Source organism: Rhinolophus sinicus, chromosome 11, assembly GCF_057876585.1.
Source record: "Rhinolophus sinicus isolate RSI-liver-muscle chromosome 11, RSI-T2T, whole genome shotgun sequence".
NCBI classification, from domain to species: domain Eukaryota; kingdom Metazoa; phylum Chordata; class Mammalia; order Chiroptera; family Rhinolophidae; genus Rhinolophus; species Rhinolophus sinicus.
In genome coordinates this window covers 26,391,685-26,415,557 of record NC_142511.1, presented here as the reverse complement: position 1 = coordinate 26,415,557, position 23,873 = coordinate 26,391,685, and the positions used below count along the sequence as shown (strand labels likewise).

Below are 23,873 nucleotides of genomic sequence, written 5' to 3'. Positions count from 1 at the left end.
CTCCTGAATGGAGGAGCTGGCAGAAGCCATTGTTTCTTTGTTGAGGTCTCCCCTTTCCAGCGTGCAGATGCAGGCATCTGCCATATCTGATTCTCCATCAAGCTTGCTGACACCATTGATTCACCACGTCCTCCCCAACCCAACTTTTGGGCACACCCAAGCTGCTTCCAGTGGCTTTTTCATACAAACTGCCTGCCTTGGCTCATGCCGAAGACTTTCCTAGGGTCTTTCAAATGTTCACGGAACCCAGACAAGTCGCATCTGGCTTGAGCATGTCCTATACTTCTGGCTGAGCAGCCTTAAGCCCAGCAGTAGTGGCAGTCGGCCTTGGTTTGAGGCTTGGCCTCTCGAGGCACCTCCAAGCACTGCATGGGTGGCAGTCACTTGCAGATTGCTTTGTGGCTCCTGCTGGGTGGCCCTGGGTGGTTAACGGGCTGCAGCTGAACTTGACCTGCAGTGGGTCCCCTCCCAGGTGGTCCTGGGGCTGGCGCACCCAGTGTCCCGCCTAGGATGAGCTGGAGCATCACCTAGCCACCTCCAAGGACAACACAACCAAGGAGCAGATTGGCAGGCACCAGAGACCTGCTGAAGCAGATCCTGCTCTGTAGGGTCAGCCCCTGTAACACAACTCCTCCACTACAGTCACAACCAATGAGCCCGAGGGGCAAGCTCTATCATTGACATGCAAACAGCAACCAAGGGTCAACTACAAGAGGGCACACACAAGGGACACACCTGGAGTGGGTGGCTCAGGTGACCAGGAAGACTTTGCCACTGAGTTCCATAGCATACCTACTACAGAAGGTCACTCTACTAAGACCAGGAGATATACTGTGTTTCCCCAAAAATAAGACCTAGCCAGACTGTTGTCACGCAGCAGCCTACCCGTCTGTCTCCTTGTGCCTATTCATAAAGAAAGGAGAGTCTGTGAGATGGATCCTTTCAGGGACTTTGCTTCACCTTTGTGCTTACACCTCATGTCTCCCTGTTTGGCCCCAAAGGATGGCTGGTTAGTCAATGATGGGTAAGATGCCTCAAGGGAGGAACAACCTAAGACAGGCACAGTTGCATAGGGGCCATCAGGAGAACTCATAGGGCTGATAGAGGTGGGCACAGCCCCCCACCATGCCCTGTCTAAGGAGAGCTTCTGCCTCTGTGGCTGCATTCCTTTCCACAACCTGCTTGGAAAGTGATTCAATGATGTGATAACATCAGTTCTCCATCTATTCTTATCAGTAAGTTTCAGCATAAAGGTTTTGTCCCTTGGGGAGTACATACAACAATTACTAGTACATCATGGGACTTTCGGTATCGTCCGCTTGCAGGCAAGGGTGATTGGTTTGAACCAGTTTTCTGGTATGATGCATGGGACTCACAGACCATGGAAAAAACAATGCTACTTCCTTGTATGTGCATCAATAAAAGCCACACGATGGCCTGATTCGAGGCTCTCAGTCCTCTGAGGCTGTGAGACCCTTGGCCCCTAGTGCATAAATCTCTTGACTTCAGTTTCTCTGTTAACCCTTTGCAGCCCCTTCTTGTTCTCTCACTGCCTGTGTTGTGCTGGACGCGACACCAGACAATCAGCTCTAATGCGTCTTTTTGAGCAAAAATTAATATAAGACCCAGTCTTATTTTACTATAATATAAGAACCGGTCTTTATAATTACATAATATAATATAATATAATATAATATAATATAATATAATATAATATAATACCGAGTCTGTTATTAATTTTTGCTCCAAAAGACACATTAGAGCTGATTGTCCAGCTAGGTCTTATTTTCGGGGAAACACGGTAGCAGCTCCACCTAACACATAGAAACAAACATAGGGAGGCAGCCAAAATGGGGAGACAAACATGTCCCAAATAAAATAACACAACAAAGCTCCAGAAAAAGAACTAAATAAAATGGAGACAAGCAATCTACCAGATACAGAGTTCCAAACACTGGTTATAAGGATGCTCAGTGATCTCAGGGAGAACTTCAACAAAGCAATAAAAAACATAAAAAGAAACCAGTCAGACATTAATACAATAATCGAAATGAAAAATCCATTACAAGGACTCAATAGTAGATAAGATGAAGCAGATAATCAAATCAGTGATTCAGAAGATAAAGTAGCAAAAAACACCCAATCAGAACAGCAAAAAGAAAAAAAAAATAAGGAGAGCTTAAAGGGTCTCTGGGACAACATCAAGTGTACCAACATTCACATTATAGGGGTACCATAAGGAGAAGAGAGAGAGCAAGGAATTGAAAACCTATGTGAAGAAATAATGACTGAAAACTTCCTTAACCTGACAAAGGAAATAGATATATTAGGTTGGTGCAAAAAGTAATTACGTTTTTTGCAATTATTTTTACTCTTTTAAACCACAATTACTTTTGCACCAATCTAATACAAGCCCAAGAAGTGCTGTTTGCCAAACAAGATGAACCCAAAGAAGCCAACACCAAGACACATCTTAATTGAAATGCCAAAGGTTAGAGAGAATCTTAAAAGCAGCAAGAGAAAAGTAGTTAGTTACTTATAAGGGAGCTGCCATAAGATTGTCAGCTGATTTCTCAACAGAAACTTTGCAGGCCAGAAGGGATTGACACAATTTATTCAAAGTGATGAAAAGCCAAGACCTAAAACCCAAGATTATTCTACTCAGCAAAGCTATCACTTAGAATCAAAGGACAAATAAAGAGCTTACCAGACAAGAAAAAGCTAAAGGAGTTCATCACCACCAAACCAGTATTACAAGAAATCTTAGAGGGACTACTTAAAGACACACACACACACAAAAAGTATGAATAATACAATGAAAAGAACTAAATACCTATCAACAATTACTTTCAATGTGAATGGACTAAATGTTCCAATCAAAAGATGGGGAGGGGGTGCTGAATGGATTAGAAAACAAGACCCTTACATATGCTGCCTACAAGAGACTCACTTCAGATTGAAACACACACACAGACGGAAAGTAAAGGGCTGGGAAAAAGATATTACATCAAAATGGAAACAAAGAGAAAAAGCTGGGGTAGCAATACTTAAACCAGACAAAATAGTCTTTAAAACAAAGACTAAAGCATGAGACAAAGAAGGATTTAGTAATCCCACTTCTGGGTATTTATCTGAAGAAACCCAAAATGCTATTTCAAGGGGATGTGCTCATCCATATGTTCATTGCAGCATTATTTACAATAGCCAAGATATGAAGGCAACCTGGGTGTCCCTGAATGGATGAATGGAAAAAAGAAGAGATAGTACATATATACAATGGAATACTACTCAGCTGTAAAAAAATAATGAAATCTTACCATCTGCAACTACCTGGATGGGCCTGGCCTAGAGGGTATCGTGCTGAGTGTAGTAAGTCAGAAAGTGAAAGACAAATGTAATATGATTTCTAAAGAACAAAGAAGTAGAATCTAAAGAACAAAATAAACAAATGAAAGAGAAACAAACTCATAGATACAGAGAACATTTTGATAGTTGCCAGATGGGAGGAGTGTTGGGGGTGGGTGAAAAAGGGGAAGGGATTAAGAAGTACAGATTAGTTGTTACCCAGTAGTCATGGGGATGTAGGGAATAGCATAAGGAATATAGTCAGTCAATCATATTGTAATAACTGTGGTGTCAGATGGGTACTGGATTTATTAGGGTGATAGATGGGAGGGTGTTGGGGTTAGGGGGGAAAAGGTAAAGGGATTAAGAAATATAAACTGGTAGTTATAAAATAGTCATGGGATGTAAAGTAAAGCATAAGGACTGTATCGAGAATATGGTTATAACTATGTATGGTGCCAGGTGGGTACTAGTCAAGGGATCACTTGGTAAATTATATAAATGTCTAACCACTATGCTGCACACCTGAAATTAATATAATATTGAATGTCGACCATAATTTAAAAATTAAAAAGGGAGGGATGGTAAAGGGCAATGAGGTTCAACACTCCAGGTATAAAACAAATAAGTCTTGCGGATGTACTGTACAGCGTAGGAAATATAGTCAATAATATTGTGATAGCTGGTACTATGTCAGATGGCTGCTGGATTTATCATGGTGATCACTTCTTTAACATAAGGAATATAACAAAAAATATGGTAATAACTATGTATAGTGCCAGGTGGGTACTGTAAATAACTATGATGCACCCCTGAAACTAATATAATATTTTATGTTAGCTATATTTTAATAAAAATTTTAAAAAAATAAAAAATAATAAAAGACGGAGAAGGAAGAAAAAGCGGAGGAAGAGGAGCTACCTCCATCATCAGGTGACATTTTATTATTTGCCAGATGATGTTAAACATGTAAATATACATCTGCACACATCATACCACCTCACCTACTTTCTCTCCTGTGGCAGCAGAGGAGCTGGCTCCTCAGTTTCCTAAAGTTAATCCCTTCTCCTGTGCCCCTCTCACCTTCTCAGAAACCTTGGCTATCACTTATGCCTCTTTTTTTCCTCTCTCTCGCAAATATTCACTCTCCTTTCAACAAATTCCTTCCCAATAGCTTTCAAATTAGCTCATCTCTCCCACTAAAAAGAAAATAAAATGGGTGGAGGTATAGATACAAGTTTGTTCAAGTGTTGATCACTGTTAAAACTGAGTGACGGGTACAAGTGGATTCATAACACTATTCTAATTTTATTTATGTTTAAAAATTTCCATAATTTAAAGTTTTAAAATAAGGGAAAACAAAATATTTTGTTTGCCTCCTGTCACCACCTGTTCCTCATCCCTCTCAACCAAACTTCTAAGAGTTGCCTGTTTGCATTTCTTCAATGTCCTCACCTCTCATCCCCTCTGCAGTCCACTTCAGTCCGGTTTCCTGCCGTGGTACTCCATAGAAACTGAAACAACTTATTTCCATGTCACTTAATCTAATAGGTAGTTTTTAGTGATGATCATTCTTGACTTCTCAGAAACACGTGGTGCCCAACCAAGTCCCTTCTTGAACATTCCCTTCCCATGGCTTTGAAAGTGATAATATTCTTGTTTTCCTCCTACCTCTTGGCCACTGCTTTTCTAACTCCTCTCTCTTATCAAATGTTGAAGTTCTTCTTAGCTCATTTTTAAGTCTTTCTTCACACTCTACACTTTCTCCTAGGTGACTTCATTCATACTATGGCTTCAAATTCCACCAGCATGCAGATGAGTCCCCCAAATCAAACCATCAATTTAGACCATAACCCAGCTCTCAACTTCATACATACTTGACATCTGTTCTTGGATATCTCAAAAACACCTCAAATTTGAAGGTCAAAACTAAACTCACCATTTTCTCCACCAAACCTGAACTTCTTCCAGTGTTTCCTGTCTTGGTCAATGGTAGGCAAGCCAGAAATCTTGGCACCATCCCTGACAACCCCTTCCTCTTTCTGCCATTTCCATTCATCACCAAATCCTGCACATTTTAGCTCACAAGTACTCTAAAACCTATCTTCTTCTACCTCCACCATTACCACCACCAACACCATTATCATCCCCCTAATCGAAGCTAATATCACTTCTCACAACTATTGGTGGTAATTACTAATTCAGCTCCAGCATCTACCCCAGCACCCTTCCTCTCTGTACTTGGAGCAGCAGCTGGAGTAATATTTCTGAAATGCAAATCTAAGCATGTTATTCTCTGGCTTAAAACCCTTCAGTGGTTTTCCCTTGTCTTTTGGATAAAGACAAAACCCCCTACACGTACTATAATGCCATGTGGGGTCAGCCTCCTGCCTCTCTCTCCAACATCATTTCTCACCACCTTCTGCCTCACTTTCTGTAGTCAAACTACGCTTGCTCTTCAGTCCTTTGTTCTCCTTCCCAACACAAGACCTTTGTGCTCCCTATTTCTGTCTGAAAAAGCTCTTTCCTTCATTCTTTACCTCGTTATTTCCTACTGATCTTTCATACTGAAGTCAAAAGACAGTTCCTGGAAGAAGCTTTCCTCTGAAGAGGTCAGCTCCCCAAACTTTCTTTGCTCCATAGATCTCTCTTTTGCTCATAGCTGCAATTTTACGTATATTTGTGTGATCATTCTGTCTCTTTTTGCTCACCATTGCATCCCAGTACCTAGTTCAATGCTTCGCACATAGTAGATACTAAATAAATATTTGCTGAATGAATAAATGAATTACTGTTTACTCTGTCAGGTTTCTATCTACTTAACCTGTCTCTGGACTATCTCCTCCTCATCTCTGAGTGGATACTCTGGGATCACAAACTCATTTTTAATATTAATTTATTTCTGCGTTTTTATACCTAGGGTATGCCAGGCAACAATATGTGAGGTATGCCAGGCATCACTTTTACTATAAGATTTTGGGCCAGATAATTTTTGTACTTAAAAAAGTGCAAGCATGATGATGTATAACTCAAAATTTGTACTGTAATGTAGCATAAAATATAAGACTTCAAAGGAATGTTATACTTGACAAAGGTCACTTTAGGCTCTGCTTCTTGATACCTAGGGGTAAGCAATCATTCTCCTTCTATTAGGGGCACACTTAAGTACAAAAATTTAAAAAGCACTACTAGAAGTTTGTACATAATTTGAAAACAAAAAAGTTTCACATTCCTTCAAAATAAACATAATTAGTTCTAAATTGTCTGTTATTTTGAAAGGCACCATTTCCTTCCTCAAAAGTGGCCTGTAGATGTAACAAAAGGAAGGAAGGAAAAGATTATTAGGAGTTATTGGTGATTCCAGAGACTCAGGACTGAGACTCAAGACTAAGCTGTGTCCGTGGCAGGGAAGACTCCCAGAAAAGGCCCCAGACCAGGCCAGGCACACAGAAGCCAAGCTCTGGTCTCCTTTCTCCTCCCGCCTCTCCAGGAATTTGGCTTTAGTCTAATTCCACCTCTAGAGACACCTACCTGCCTTTTCTAGACACATTTGCCCTCATCCCTGTCATTAACACCTGCATTGCTCCCTGCAGAAGAGGCTTCACATGACCTTCTCCACAGGGAGTGTGAAACTTTGTTCCTGGGGCTGGACTAAGGATTGCTACAAAGTTTCTATGCACATAGCCCCAGAGAGAAATTCAGGGCTCCCACCACCACTGCAGGAAACAGAAAGTTCTGTTGGAGGGTATCTGCTACTGAAGCTATATTAGACATTTTTTACTTCCCCAGCACTGCACTTTGACCAAGCATTTTCAAGGGTAAGAAACATGAAGTCCATGGATAAGTCCAAAAACCCACAATCTCCAAGAAACTAGCACGATGCATGCGATCTGAAGACTGTTTGAAAGGACTGTCTGTGGTAGCATTGCTTTTGCACATGTATATAACTATACAGACACTTTGGTATTTTCCTTTATTTAATTCTAGGTATTATTATATTGGATCATTTTCTAGATGAGGAAACCAAGGCTCAAGAGACCTAGTGTGTGCCCAGTTGTCTGAGTAAAGAGACAGGCCTCAGATGCAGACCCAAGTCCACATCATTCCCATGCAGTTGCTTCTTCCACTATGCTCATGTTTTCAACTTTATTATAATGCTCCATGTCTCACAATCCATTCTCTCAACAGAACCATCACAGAACAACATTACAAGCAAAAGATCCAAGTTCCAAGGAGGACACAGGGAAGTTAAAGACATTCTATTCCATTATAATTTATAGGAACTACTAAGGACATAAACACTGAAATAGTATTTGGGGGAGTAAGTTCAATTTACTACAGCTTTTAAATACAAATAAAATAAACATTTTCATTAGTAGATAACAACCATTATAATGACAATAAATCAAAATAACTAGTTCCCACACACAATATAAGTGATCCATGCCAGGTCAGCCCTCCAGAGCTAATAAGTCACTTTTGTAGGTGGGCACCAGTTGGGAACCACAACGCCACTCTTGGCTACTTCTAAAAGGCTTTGAGTCCAGCAGACCTGAAAACCTGCTCCCACCCCTATCCCAGTCTACTCTCTACCAATAGCTAAAATTAGCCATTTAACACAAATCAAATTCCTTCACTCCTCTGCTGAAACTCACTAATGGTTTTCATTAACACGCCGGACCTAAAAGCCGTATTCATCACTTGCCAATGGGTCTGGAATCGCCTCTAGGAAGTGGTTTGAAAATCTGGTGGGGTCGTTTTTGTTTTCACAATGACTGGGGACCACTATTAGCTGAAGACAGGAATGGTAGCTGGGATTTATGTATCCCACAATGTGCAGGTGCATCTTACATGAAGAAGACTTGCCCCATGTTGTCTATCTCTTTTGAAATCTAGTTGTTGGCATCTGAGCCTAGAATCGAACTCATTTTCACAAATAAATATAGGGGGTTTTCTGCATGGTTTAAAACTTTCTTAAATATCCTGTGTATTTAAGGATATTAGGTTGGTGCAAAAATAATTGCGGTTTAAGAGGTTAAAAATAATTGCAAAAACCGCAATTACTTTTGCACCAACCTAATAAATATCCTTAAAAATACTGTGTATTTTGCGAGAAGTTTTAAATTGTTTTAATCATAACTTTATCAAGAAGTGTTCAGCAGTTTGGAAAATCAAAACACTGATGGTAAATAACATGCTTTGTGATATGTGTCAGCAATGCAACATGCTAGCATTGGTATAAATATAAATAAATGCAGATATAAATATAAATAAGTATAAATATATCTGTTTCATTGAAAGTAAGTTCATATAGATACAAGACTGCTAGTGTATCATTTACATATCCAAATACATATTGTTACAAATTTATTTCCTTTTATTTCTCTCATATTATACCTAAGATTTATTTCTTTTAATTGTGTGTGTAGGAATGTTATAGTACCTAGGAATTTCATTGCAGGATAGTACAGGAGAAGTGAGAAAATACTAGACTGATTATACAAGGCACATTTGGATGTGACAGAGTTGAGAATGTTGTCCTACATGGCACATGCCCATATTATTCTCTGAACCTAAATCTCCCCATTGCTCCCTCCGCGCCAGTCATGCTGACCTTTGTGTTTTCCCCCAAAGCCATCAAGCCCAACTCAGGGTCTCTTCTGGTTTTTCTGATTGGAATGCCTACCATCTATCTCTCATTGATCTCTTTTGCTTCATTCATTCTTCACTCAAACGTTATCTCCTGAGAGAGGTCTTCTGTGACCATCATGCTTCACAACTGCTACCTCTTACCATCAGTTACATTCCTCCAGCATGTACACTAGTCTCCCCTTATCCATGGGGGATACATTTGAAGAGCTCACTGGATGCCTGAAACGATGGATAGTATCAAACCCAACATACTCAAATACTGTTCTTTCCTACATGTACATACATACCTACGATAAAGTTTAATTTAAAATTAGGCACAGTAAGAGATTAACAATAACTAATAATAAAATAGAACAATTGTAACAATTTACTGTAATAAAAGTTATGTGAATGGATTTGGAACCCTTAATAAGTAAAATAAGGGTTACCTGTACATAAGCACTGTGATACCATGACAGTAGATCTGATAACTGAGATGCTCCTAAGTGTCTAATGGGAGGTTAGTGTACAAAGCACGGACATGCTGGACAAAGGGCCGATTCACATACCAGGCAGGATGGAGTGGGATGGTGCGAGATTTCATCACGCTACTTAGGATGGCGTGCAATTTAAAACTTACGAATTGTTTATTTCTGGAATTTGTTATTTGATATTTTCATACCATAGTTAACCATGGGAAACTGAAACCAAGGAAAGTGAAACTGTGGATAAGTGTCTCTACTTACAATTCTATGATAACGTTATTTACCTATCTATTCTTTGTCTTTGCCAAGGAAATAAGCACTCCATGACGGAGGTGGGCACTGCTATTTTGGATCTCAGTGCCTGGAACTTGGAAAGTGGTACAAAATGGGCACTTCATGAATGTTTGTAAAGTAAATGAATTAATATATGAAGATATTGCCTGTGTTCATGATCCCTAGGAGCTATGTCTCGTTCTCTTTTCTATCTACATGATTTATAGCCAATCTAAACATCAATTGTTCCAAACATGTCCATTAAATGCCTACCATGTTTCAGGCACTGAGAATATAATAGTAAATAAGATACATCTAGCTGGCATACTTTGTAATTAAGGATGAGCTCCAAACCTCTGAAGCATTTGAGTGAAATAACTTTAGAAAAAAAACTCACTCATCTTTATTTTATATTATATCTTTAAAATATAGTAATTATGGCATTCATAAATTAGGAGTTAGCGCTCATGTATTAAGAAAGGTGTTACAACATATAGAGGAAATTTTACCAATATGGAAAATCTTACCCCCAGTCTTGTGATATTCTTCTTGAAGTCCCCGAAACAGCACTTCTCAGAGACTGAGGGGGCTGAAGGTTGGGTGATATTTGAATCAGTGGAAGCTTCCAGTTCCCTTAAGTAGCGTAGCCAGCAAGGACCTCAACCTACCTGCTGAGATGAAGCCCCTAGCTAACGCACAGAGGGACCATCTGCCCTCTGAAGGACTCCACCAGCTAGAAAAGTCCAATTTGCCCTCTTCCTTAGGATAGCACAAGTCAGCATCAGCTCCAACTGAAGGTACAGTCACCCTGGATGCTCCAGGCAGGGCTGATCCTTCATACCCTTTATTCCCCACTTTACAGCCAAGCACCTTTCCCACATGTTGAGGAGAGACAGGCAAAAGCAACTAGAATGCTAACATAGCCTCTACATCTGTACATAGCTGTATAATGGACTTTCTCATTCATTTTCACATTTGGAGGATAGATAATAAAATCTTGTTTTTATAAACAAGCAAATTAAAGTTCAGAGAGATTTAGCAACTTGGACAAGCTGCAACTCAAACCAAGGTCTTCTGATTCCTAGTTAGAAAATAAAAATGATTGGCAAAAATCGGGTTTGAGGGATTATCTTTGGGTTTTAATTCTCACTGGTATAGAACTTCACCTAAGGAGCTGGCTACATTGCACCCTGATCAAACTTCTGAACAAATATCAGTTTGATGCCTACTTGGGCACACATCCCCTCTCAGTTCTCAGCCCACACTCCCAAAATTTCATGAAGTCTTTATTTCTAGAAAGCTTCTAGCACTGAACAAACCTTAATGTGGGCTATAATGGATCTAGACATTTGTCCCAACCTTTAACAGGGATAGAGGGACAACCTCCTTACTTCTCATTACTGTTGAGCAGCCTCATTGCAATACAATGATACAGGGGGAACTAGAAAGACGGAGTATTCTAGATATGGTTGAAAAATGTGACAGTCCACTTCCCTAAAATGCCCCCATCCTCTATCGCCTCCGACACACACACCAATTTTTCCTTTCAGGCCAGAGCTTAAAGTAAAATATCTATCATAGGCTGAGCTAATAATAATAAAAGACAAGTTCCAGATGGGTCTGTGCAGCGATTTCTGGTCCACAGCAGTATCCTCCAAAGGGCATGCCCAATGAGGCTTATGGAGGTGGTTAATATCTGATTTGCATTCCACCAACATAACTCAAAGAAGGAAAGCTATGTGGGCTCTTCCTACAAGAATTGTTAAGTCCTTTAAAGTACCTCATTACTTCAAATTTCAGGAGTTTCAATTTGCTAAAAAAGTGCACATGTCCTAAAGACAAAAAAGCATCAGTCTCCCCCCAGAGTCCTCCTTTCTGCCCTATCAACTCCTGCTTTTTGGCATGGCGTTTGTATGATTAAACCATGTGTGGATTTTCCCCCTTCACCCCACCCCAGCTTTCTCAGAGCCCAATCCACGGCTGACTGTGTCCCCTGGTCACCTGTGCAGAGTCCCGTGTGGGCAAGATGCTCACTTCCCAGCAGTGGGAGGAGGAGTGTGTCTTCTCAGGTTTCCTGGGTTCACAGGAGGTGGAGGTCAGTTCCTGGCTTGGGTGGCACCCTCTAGCTAATAGGCTGGACGCTGTGATATGCAAGGGAGAAAGAGCCAAACCAGCCCAAAATAGAAACCCAAGCTCCCTGCCAATCTTGCTGAAGGTGAGACAGGGAAAGAGAGCAAAAATGAATGTAAGATGAGAGAGATGGTGAAAAGATGGCTTGTTGGAAACTGGGAATTATGAAAATAGCATTTAGATACAACCCTTAAAGTTGCTCTGCAAATAGGAAAGGCTGCAAACTTTTCACAGTAAAGAGCATTTAAGTATAAGAACTTTGAGTTTCTGGGAAGAAATTCATCTGCCACTAGTAATTAGTGTGCTGCTGTGTAGTTTATTCCACTGAGACAAAGAGCAATGATTACATCTCACCTTGTAGATGAGGAAATGCATGATGAGCTTTAGCACAAAAAGCCCTAGGAATGTAAACATAGTTGACAAAGATAGCACAAGAAATTATCCTCTGCATGACCCCATCCATCTCCTGATCTATCAGGTCAAGGTAGGTGTTACTTTAGAGGACTACTGGACATTTCCTTATTGGCAGATGGGAAAGTCTGCCTTCTTGTGTTTACAGAGGCAAAAGGAGCAAACTATAGTGGTCCAAGAACCAGTGACCTGGCATCTCAGTCATCAGTGAAGCAAAGGATGCAAAGGCTGTATTATTCAGTCTGAGTAGAGAGATGCAGCAGACATCTGAGCCTTCACTAACAATGAAAATCAGTAAGGGAGGAAAAGAGAAAGAATCAAAGGTGGGGAGGGAAAAGGAGAGGAGGCCCAGGATTCCCAAGGAAAGTGGTTTCCTTTCGCTGCACTACAGACTCCAGAGAGGGATAAATATAATTGTAAACCTAGCATGACAGCATAGAAAATGAAAGGGGTACCTGCTAGGTGATCATCTCTGCCGGGACTCGAACCCGGAACCTCTGGATTAGAAGTCCAGCGCGCTCGTCCATTGCGCCACAGAGACCTCACCACACACATAGCATCAGCACCAGAACTGAAAAAGCACATACCTTCTGCATCACGGAGTCATCTCAGCATCCTGCTCTCTCAGCGGTGGGGGGACAGGGACAGCTGGAAAATCTGGAGTGGAGATCCACCAGCCGGCTCCATCAAAGCTTTTCTCAATACTGTGGGTCCTGAGGTCCTCAGAGGATAGGAGGAATGTGATTATGGTCACTTGCTGAGTCCCAGAATCTCTGATCGAGTAGGACAGAGCTAGAACCTTTGCTCTCCTTTCCTCTCGATCCCTAAAAGAGGATACGGAGAAAACCTCCCTATTCTCATGCTAACTAAGCAGAGCACACTCTGTCCAGCAGAGCAATGAGAAGCCACATCTACCTCCACCCCTCTCCTTTACTGTGGTTTCATCCCAGTCAAGCTATTCTCAGACAGGCTGAGCATAGCTAGGGAATTCAGGAAAATCGTTGATCTCTGAGACAAAGGAACTGCTTCTGTAAAGAAACAGCGTGAACAGCGGCAGAGACTGCCAGGGAAGCAGGGTTCCAGGAGACCGGGTCAAGTTCTCAACTTTGAGAGCTGTATCTGTCACGCCTAGGGAAGAGGTACCAGGAGTCTGATGTGGTGTTCCTTCACCATCTTCACTAGAATTAAGGATGGAGGAGGAGACGAAACAGTGGTGAGTGTGTGTGTGTGTGTGTGTGTGTGTGTGTGTGCGCGCGCGCTCGGGGAGGGGGTGGGGGTGGGGGGTGGGGGGAGAGAGAGACAGAGAGAGAGAGAGAGAGAAACAGAGAGAGAGAGAGAGAGAGAGAGAGAGAGAGAGAACATGCATATAGGGAGGAGGGTGAGAGCAGCAGCTCCCTAATGAAATACAGATGGTCCTCACACAGACCTCTATGAATACCTGCTTCCCCTCCCCCATCTTCCCTAGCTATAACTCTCTGCCATTCTTCCTCCCAGCGCTGCCTAATTCAAAGAATGAGGATTTCTCAGCTGTCTGGGCTTTCTAGAGGCCTCCTAGGAAAATCAAAATGACCATTTCTCCATAACCATGTATAAAGGCCTCCATACCAGCCCAGATCCAAGAAAATAGTTGCTATTTTTAAAAAGCCTCCTATAGAAGACAATCCCATAATCACTGCTGGTTATAGTTTCCACTGTGCCAGTTCTTCTGAATGTCTAATCTAAGTCCTCTTTACTTCACCTTCAGTTCACCTTTTCCTATTTGATTCCCAGGTAAATCAGGGGACAACTGGCCTCTATACTCCAATGACAACGCATTAATTTAAAGACTTTGATTCAGTGTTCACCATAGCACTCCCACTCAAAGGTTACAATAAAAGCAGGAAGCTGGTTCAGATTCCCTCCTCCTCTGTCACAGTGTGTGCTTCTATGGCTCACAGATCTGGATACTGCCAACTGACTCCAATCATAACTCAAGTTCGTCCTCTCTAAACTGTGAGACAAAGGGACAGCCAAGCGAAGAATAGGACAATACGAAGTGCTTAGATTGAAAGATCTTTTAGGGCCCTCTAAGTCTAATACTATAATCACTAATCACTGATCTCTCACACTTCCCTACCTATTCATATAGCCCCAAGAATGAGATCTGAGACAGAACAGGACGAAGGTGATTCAGTCAGGTTGGGATATAAGGAGAAGACTGCAACACCTGGGGAAAAGCAGCCACTCCAACCAAACTTGCCTTCCATCGAGGACCTCGAGATGGGGGGCTCAGAAAAGTAAAACTGATGATGTATATAATAAAGAAAGGATAGAATAGGCCTTCCTTAACATATCTATCCTAGACAACTCAACAACCTGACACAGAACTCAGTACTAGCCAGAAAGTGTATTGAGTGTCTAGTAACAAGGTGCTACTTAAAGAACTAATCTGGAGGTCCATGTGACTGTAAAGGGAAGCTCAACCCCACTGGCCAGCCATGAACCACATGGATGCAATACAGATTCTCACAACACTTCCCACCAGGTTCCATCACTGTTCTCTCAGACGCAAACACAAACCCTCTGCTCTTCATAAAGATATTGTTCTATAACCAAGAAATCTGTCAGACCAAGTTTGTTTGTTTGTTTGTTTGTTTTAAGGGGGGTGTAGCTCACAGTGGCCCACGGAGGGATCGAACCAGCAACTTTGGTGTTATCAGCACCATGCTCTAACCAACTGAGCTAACCGGCCACCCCCAGACCAAGTTTTGCCCAAAGCTTCATTGCCTCTTTAGAGATCATGTGTTCTCCACAAGCTGAATGTAGAGTCCAGCTCTCCAACTCCCTCCAGCAGCTTCATTCATTGTTTGCAATGTTCTCACTCACCATTGGGGATACAATAATGAGAGATAAATAGGTGACGTGGTACTGCCCTCAGGATCCTGTAGGCAAATTCCCATGTAGCAACTACTCTGGAAGACATGTGGGAGAAAAGACAACATCTATCTTATTGTCCACCAAATAAGGTGTCAATTTTCCGAGTTAACACCAAGACCATATAAGTCTGGAAGTAAAAAGATCCAGCCTCAATACAAGCTGTGCAACTTACTTGCTTCAAAACCCTGAGAAAATTACTTTACTCCTCAATTTTCCATTTCTACATTATAAACCGGGGGTAATAATAAATGCTATTCTTAAAGATTAGCTGGTTCAAGGTTTTGTCCTCGTTCTTCCTCCATTCCATGAGTTATAATTCTTGACTCCATTGTCTGAGCTGCCTCCTTCTTTTTAAATACACTTCTTTATCTTTCCCTTACCTTCCACCCCCAACAGCAATCTCTCCAGTGTAGCAAAAAACACTCCTCCTCAACAAGTCTTTCCAGGACCGCTTATACTCCCAATCTATATCAACAAAAATACTCTGGACTTTGTCTGAGGGCTTTTCTCAAATAAGAGATGTCTCTCTGACATTTCTGGTTTCACTTTATCAACCATAAACCATATAAAGCTTCTTGATAAGTATGAATAATGTCTCTAAACTAGGTTTTCAATTTAAATAAGGGAAGCAATCAAAGAGAGTGGAAGTTTTAAAGGGAGGGGCAGGAATGATGAGGTCAAGCCATTCAAAGTGACTGAAGACAGTACATGTCATGCAGGGTCTTGGCTCCACTCCCCACACAAGAACACAGGATATGGTGAGGTCAAAAAGGAACATCAATGGAGCCATGGATAGGGGGTTCATACCACTATATTCTCGATGGTGGCTGGTCAAGACAAAAAAGCAAACATTTGCCAGTACCCCAATGAGGGGTCCTCCTGCACCCCAGTCTCGCTGGTGGCGGGGCGAGACCCAGGAAGTAGGATCTACACGATCTGCAACCCACCATCCGTGCTTGCTAACCCCACTTGATAGCCGCAATTCACCATCCACTTCTCTGCCAACCAACCAACCAACCAACCAACCAACCAACCAACCAACCAACGCAGCCACGGCAGCTATATCAGTGGCTAATGGCTAACCGGTAACAGCTGATGGCCACCCAGACAGAGTGGATGGCCATCTGATTACAGCTGATGGCCATCTAATAGGCCACCACCTTCCACGCGAGGCCGAGAGCCTGGAAACTGCTCTCTGGGACTCTGTCCCCACAGTACATCTCTTTCTTCTTTTAAGCCAGGTATGTCATTTGTGTTTATGTAAACACTTAAGAAGACAAATACATTGCCTTCCAAAAATTTTTTGTACTTACTTAATTCTTCAAAGATCTGTGATTCAAACATTACTCATACTTCTAATTGAGTCCCATTCTTTGACCCCCACAGGCAAACTGGTAATACTCATTCATTATTTTATTCATAAAGCATTGGTGGGATACATATGATAAATGCCACACACAAAAAATTCCTGTTGGCCCAGAAACAGAAACAATTAACATCCTACTATGGTCCTAATCACAGTTTCCGTAAAGCTACCAACTAGTCTGTGTTTCTTTTTTCAATTTTTTTAAAAAAAATTTCTATTATAATTGACATACAATATTATATTAGGTTCAGGTGTACAACATAGTGATTAGATATTTATATAACTTATAAAGTGATCACCCCAATAAGTCTAGTACCCACCTGATACCATACATAGTTATTGATAGGTGGCCGGTAAAGGAATGTGCATGGTCAGGCAAGTTAAGAAAGTTTTTATTGTAAGAGACAAAAGTTTATCAGGCTGAGCAAAAGATGGCTACAGCCCAGGCTACATGTCTAAAGGAGACTTGCAGCCCTGAGGGAGGGGGTGAAGAGAGTTATATAGGGGCAGTACTGACAGGGTAGTATTGTTTGAACAGAAAATGCTGGCTACCTGTAGCCAGTAGCTGTTTTGCAGCGTTTTCTGTTATCGCAAGTTTGGCTCTGTCTGCAGGTGCAGGCCAACAGACATTTTGTTGTTTTCTTGCAGACATGGCTCTGTCTGTAAGTCAAAGTCTCTGAGCCCTAACATTCAGAGACCTAACATTAAGTCAAGGTCTCTAATATTCAGAGACCTAACAGTTATTAGACTATTATTGACTATATTAAACTAGTCCATGTTTCAAATGCTAAGGGATATTAGATGGACCAAAATAGTAAAGTAGTCATTTGGATAGCATAGTTCTTAAATGCTATACTTTATCTCCCAGTCCCTACACTGTCCCAAACCTCATTAACGTATTTTGCTGTGTATAATGTACACCTATGTTTTTGGCCCAAACTTTCAGGTAAAAAAATCTTTTAATTCAAATTTTCATTTGTTTACATTACTTGGTTTTTGTATTATAAAGGAATTTTAGCATTCATTTTTTAGACATATTGTGGTACAAGAAGTGTGATGTAACAAATAATTTAAAAAACACCAGAACAAATACAAGGTACAAGAAATTTTATGTACCGGTAACAAATTTACGATATTTACTCATCATAGAAGGCTGAGAACTCTTCGTCATTACAAGTTCATCAAAAGTTCAACAAAACCGATTATTGTATTTCAGGGTATTATTTTGCATACGGATATTGTTATTGATTTCTAGAGTTACACTTTTAACTCATAAGCATAAATAAAAAAAATTAAAAACATTTATATATATATACGGAATTAGTACTACCCATGTATAATGCATATCTTTATTTTTCCCTCGCAAATTTGGGCAAAAAAGTGTGCATTATACACGGCAAAATACAGTAATTGACATCTGTTGTGGGAAAATCCTGTAGAAATGGTTTCCATATACCATCATTTCATGTTCCTAAGTACTGTCAGTTCCCTCTTGGTATTTTACACCTGAGAGCCCACCATATTCCTGCCCTCAGCCCTCCCAGGGAGGTTGAAAAGGTGCTTTTTGTAGTCAGGGTTATAATAGTCAGTCCACTCTGCAGAACTAATAGATGTTTAGCTCATAACTCCCTACACTTTAAAGAAGGGCAACATGGACATGTCTATAAGGCAAAAAGGCCCATCACTTCTTTTCTAGACATTTTGTCCTTGTGGGGTCTTTCCCTGTGCTCATTTGTTTATTCCTTTCATGCATTTTTCTAACCCATCACAATGAAGAATTTACGTTCATACAGCCTTCTGTTTTCTTCTATCCTCAGATGATGAGCCCAACTGAGGATTGCTCATTCCTTCCCCATCCCACTTCCTATCCTCTAAGATGGAGGAAGTGAGATAATCCAAGTAATAACTGAGTCTGAGAATTAAGCCAAAGGAGGACAAATACAGGGCAAATTTTGCTTTATATCACATCTTACTTTCAGACACCACTCTAGGTCTAGCCCAGTACAATTGATTACCCAGGTCTCTCAAGCCTCCCCACAAAATAGACCTAGAACCAACCTATCTCAAAATGGGTTAGACCTCTAGTGACTAGTAAAAATCACAACACAGTCCATGCAGAGGCCAACTCCCTAAAGGAGTCTGAGGAATGATGAAGAATACGGAGATAGATAATTCCTTTATCTCAGCCTTCTCTAGAAAACCATCTAGAGAATTCTAGTGTATGTCTCCAAGGACATGAATTCTCTTTGGTCAAGAAGGAGGAAGAAGCTCGCAATGTTTAACAAAAGGAGAGGCAGTGGGCAATCATGTCCCAACAGACCTTTCTGGGAATTTGGTGGGAAACATGGCTCTCTGTTTCATCTCCATTCCCCAACAAATAAGTTAATTCTTGGTGCTACCCCTCTAGTTAAACACCCTTTCTCCTCTTTAGAATCCAGACTCTCTGCCTCTGTTTCTAACTCCAAGCCATCACCTACCTGTATATGCAGTACTGGTTCCCCAGTTCTCTTTTCTTACTGTTTCTTCTTGCCATGTCCATCAACTTCTGCTCCTTCCCCAGGTGCATCACCCTTAGTCATTTCCTGATTTAAAATGCCCTTTCTCTCTCTGTCCACACCTCTCCTCATTCATGTTAATTTCACTTCTCCCACATTCTGCAGTTGGCATTCCCTAATCCTATCCCATCTACTCCCTATACTCTGTAAAACTCAATTTCTTGGCCATACCCCCATCTGTTTTCATCTAGGGTCCATCTATTCCAAACACTGCTGTCCAGACACTATTGTTCCTGATCTCCTGCTGATTCAGCCCACTGCCCCTCTCTGTCTCTGTCCCCCTTAGCCATCATCCTTAGGACTCTCTGCGTTTCCCAGGCCTTCAAGCCCCTCTACCCCTGCCCTCAATTATTATGCTCTGTCACTTAGCTCTAGAATCTTCTTGATATTGTTATTCCTTCATCCTCAAACCCTCTTTTTCCTTTCTCTAGATTTCATTCTACATACTTCTTTCCTTCCCCCTAATCCTTTTAGTCCAGATCTCTCCTCCTTAAAAATGCAGTCTATAGTACCTGTTCTTCTGAGTCTTCTTCCAGCCACTCCATATGGTACCAGATTCCTGAGCATTGTCCAGAACGACTTGCTGGTCCTTCCCGTCTATGTGATCCCAGATATCCTGGGATCTTCCTGACTCTATAGCACACATGTGTCTGTTTTGTTTCTTTGCCTGGGACTCTGCAATACTGGATTTAAAACTGGGAGGCCCTGAATAGGGCCCTCGTAATCCCCATGGCATTGAGTTACTATAGGGATAAATGGGCTGACAACCAGGTTTCTTTATCTTCCCAGTCACCACAGAGCCTCTGGTCCTTAAAGGGCAGATACTCTAGGCCCAAGGACAAAGAATTAGAAGATGGATCCTTAAGGATTCTGTGGTCATAGGTCAAGAGATTCAAGAAAACTGGTTTTGCCTAATATTAAGAGAAAACAGGGCTTTCTTCATCTTTTGCCTACCTCAGCTCCACTTCTCATTCAGCGTGGAAGGAGCCTTGAGGTGAACATAATAAAGTAGATTCTGCAATGGCCAGAGAAGACAGAGGTTCATACTTTACAATGCATCAGTTTAAACAAAACATATGACCATGAAAAGTTCAATCCCAGGGACTAAACCTGTCCTTACACACCCTGTTTCCCCGAAAATAAGACCTAGCCAGACAATCAGCTTTAATGAGTCTTTTGGAGCAAAAATTAATATAAGACCATATTATATTATATTATATTATATTATATTATACCCAGTCTTATATTATAGTAAAATAAGACTGGGTCTTATAATAATTTTTGCTCCAAAAGATGCATTAGAGCTGATTGCCCGGCTAGGTCTTATTTTCAGGGAACCACAGTAGGAACTTCTGACAAATCATAGCAAAGTCTATACACAGTTTATGCTACACAACAGTCCGTCATTGTCTACACAGGACTGGCCCTTCTAAAGCATGTCCTAAAGAACATTCAGTCCCCACCCTGAGGACAGGGTCACGGTCAAGGGAAAGCATTTTACCTTGAGTAAACCAGTTAATCTTCTTCAGGCTTAGAGTCTCCTTTAAAAAGTGGTGGCTGAATTTCCAAGGCCCTTCCTCATTCTACCTATCTACAATTCTAAAAAACAGTATTAACAGTAATAATAATGATGATAAAAGTATTTTGAATTCTTTATCTTATTTTATCATCAGAACTATCCTAGATTATCATTATTCTCCTTTTATAAAAGAAAAATCTTGATCAAAGACATTAACATGGCTTGCACAAAGTCACTCAGCTAAGAAGTGGTGGGGCTCAGGAAACCTACAGGCACAATGTCCTGACCTCTGCCACCAATCCAAGTAGGCATCCACAGAAGATATCGGCAGAGAGGCATGGACTTACCCATTATAATTTTTCCCAGGAAGTGATATTTTGAGAACTTTCCTTACAAGTCTCTTCCCTGTCTTTGCAAAACATAAAAAATTGATGTCCAGATAGATAAAATGATTTGTTCAAGATCAGTCAGCTCATGATTCACAAAGCTGGTACTCAGCTGCAGGTTTTCTGACTCCTACTTCAGGGCTCTCTTTATTCCACCATAAGGTCACTCATTGAATCGCTAGTGAATCCCCAATAGTCATTATGTACAATGTGGAGAAGGGAAGGGAGAAGAAGAGCAAAATGCTTAGTATTCAGTCTTAGCTGATAAGAAAATAAAAAAGATAGAATAAACTCTTCCTGGAATAACTGAATGCTTAAAATGGGGGAAAAATATAAAATAATTCAGTCTCATTTTTAATCTTATGCATCAGCTGAAGTTTTACAACATACTCTAATTACTTGTATAAGTTAAAAAAAAACTAGTTTGCAGATTAAATTGATAATGCTAAGTGGGTGAATGTTTGCACTCTATTTTCTATATTTCTCTAGTCTATATTTTTTGTCAACCCTCTCCATCTGTAATTACGCAACAGTGACCCGCTAGCTTCTATTTCTGAAATTTAAACCTCAGATGTAATTCGCTTCAACAGTGGTTTGGCTTAGGACGTTTGGAAAGTTTTTCTTTTTTTTCCCTTTCTTTGCTTCCTTCTCCTCCCCCCAAACCTTGATAACTCTGTTTACTGTGCATTTACTATGCATAGCAGTTTCAATGGTTCTGTTTACTTCAGACCAGTGTGTATACCTGGCACTGGTCATTTGGGAGGGGTTTTTTGCATCTCTATGGGGTTCACTCCTGATCCTGGGGCAGAATAGCCTCTAGGAACTGCTTTTGCCTGAAGTTGCCCAGCTAACTTCTCCTTCCTTTGTTCTGCGCTCCTTGCGTGTCTATAAAACCTTTTGAAGATATTGAGAGGGGAAGGCAGTCTTTGTGACAGGGAGTCCACTGTCTTCCCTTAACACTGGCATTCTGGAATAGAACCTACCTTTCTTTCCACCAACCTCGCCTGTTGAATTTTGGCTTTTGTATGGTGAGCAGCTGGACCTTTTGCACAGTAAGATTTGCATAAGAAACTGCAAGAAATAAGGAGTTGCTGAAGTCCAAAGTCCCAGGCAAGAAGTGACAAAGAACGTGGCGGAAAACACCAGACCATAGAGACCTTCATATATCATGTTAAAGGCCTTCAATTTTAATCCTGCAGGAGGTGAAGAGGCAGCAAAGGGTTTCAGTTAAGAAAGAACTATGATTTGATTTGCATTTTAGACAGTTCACTCTGATTGCTGTGTGGTGAATAATTTCAAGATGGCTCAGTGAGGAGGCTTTTGGTAAAGGTCAAGGTAAGTTATAAAGGAGATCTGGACCCCACTAATAGAACTGGCTACACAATAATAAATTGAAAGAAGATTGATTTGATAAAAATAGTTTAGGGAGAAATAATTAGTCATCCAATCACTTAAGCTGGAAACATGGAGCATGTCAAGCCTCCTTCCCTCACCTTGTTACGGATACCAGGACCAGAAAGAACCCAAGTGGCACTCAGAGAGTTAGGAAGGTCGGCTTTATTATGCCCGTGGGCTCAGCGGGATCTTTCCCAAAATACTGAGCCCTAGGAAGGTTTTGAGCAAGTTTTTATGGGTTGTGGACTTCCTTGAGTTGGGGAAGGGGTAGGTGCTGTCTGGTGATTGGCTTGGGGTGTGGCTTGCAGGGGGTTGTGTGGAAGTGGGCTGGGGCTTAGGCTGGGGACTTCTCTCTTTGCTTGGGCCACCATTTTAGGTCAGTTCCCCCATCATGTCCCCCCTGTTGATGATCGTAAGTGGTAACAACTTAGAGATCATCATATTGGCTAAGAGGACGATAATCCCGTGGGGCAGGGATCCAGGCTGCAGCCCGTCAGGTGACGGAGTTCTCTATGAAACGTATGACAGTGTTAACTATGCATGGCCTGATGGTAGCAAGGAGGAAGATCGTGAGGAGTGGGCTGGCCAGGGGTAGGAGCCAAGAGGACCAGCAAAGGCCAGAAATAGGAGGAGCTCAATGATGGCAAAGATGGAGGCGGGGCAGACGATGGGAAGCTCATCCGGCTGTTTCTTGAGGGTCAGAGTGGATGGGCCGGGTCAGCCTGGGCGATCCAGGTGTCGTCCTCCAGCTGGACTCTTTTAACCCGAGTGTGAAGGATCCATGGAACGATGCCTGAAACTTTAAGAGCGGTGGGAGTAACAAGTATGACTGTGTGAGGGCCTGTCCACCGGGGTCGGAGGGGCTCATGCTTCCAATCTTTGACCCAGACTTGATCTCCCGGGATAAAGGGGTGTACAAGGGCCCCAAGGAAAATGGGGGCCCTTTCCATAATGCAAGCACGTATATCTGTGAGGACCTTGCCTAGCGTGGCCATCTGGTTTTGGAGGCTGGAGAACCCCAGCTGGCAAATGTCGCCAGGGAGGTTGGTTAGCAGGGGAGGGGGCATCCGGAACATAATTTCGAAGGGAGAGAATCCAGATTTGCCAGGGGTGCAGTGCGCCTGAAGGACAGCTAGCGGTAGGAGGTCCCCCCACCCTAGGGAGGTCTCCTGGTGGAGTTTAGCCAATGTCTCCTTGAGGGTACGGTTCACGCGTTCAACATTCCCTGAGCTTTGTGGTCAGTATGCTGTATGGAGTCTCCAGTTGATGTCCATGGCTCTGGTTACCGTCTGGAGAAGTTCTGCTATGAAGCTGGCCTGTTGTCACTGTGGATAGAAAGTGGAATCCCGTATAGCAGGGGATAATCTCCCTGAGGAGGACCTTGGCTACTTCGCGGCTCTTCTCAGTCCAAGTGGGAAAGCTTCGACCCACCCGGAGTAGGTACAGACCAGGACCAGCAAG

At 41.8% G+C, this 23,873-nt stretch overlaps 1 long non-coding RNA gene and 1 other non-coding gene across 6 annotated transcripts in view; both read right to left on the bottom strand.

Annotated features, from left to right (window-relative positions):
• Window positions 1-23,873, bottom strand: part of LOC141569348 (uncharacterized) — a 151,437-nt gene that overhangs the window by 89,194 nt on the left and 38,370 nt on the right. For 3 of the 5 annotated variants that reach the window (XR_016022794.1, XR_016022792.1, XR_012492887.2), the window contains exon 1: window positions 12,863-13,088. This is a non-coding gene — a long non-coding RNA (uncharacterized LOC141569348). Of the gene's footprint in view, window positions 1-12,730; window positions 12,839-12,862; window positions 13,089-23,873 lie in introns of those variants that run through there. The other 2 variants (XR_016022793.1, XR_016022795.1) reach the window with 2 other exon arrangements.
• Window positions 12,743-12,816, bottom strand: TRNAR-UCU (transfer RNA arginine (anticodon UCU)). Its single transcript has one exon. It is a non-coding gene; the product is annotated as a tRNA-Arg (tRNA).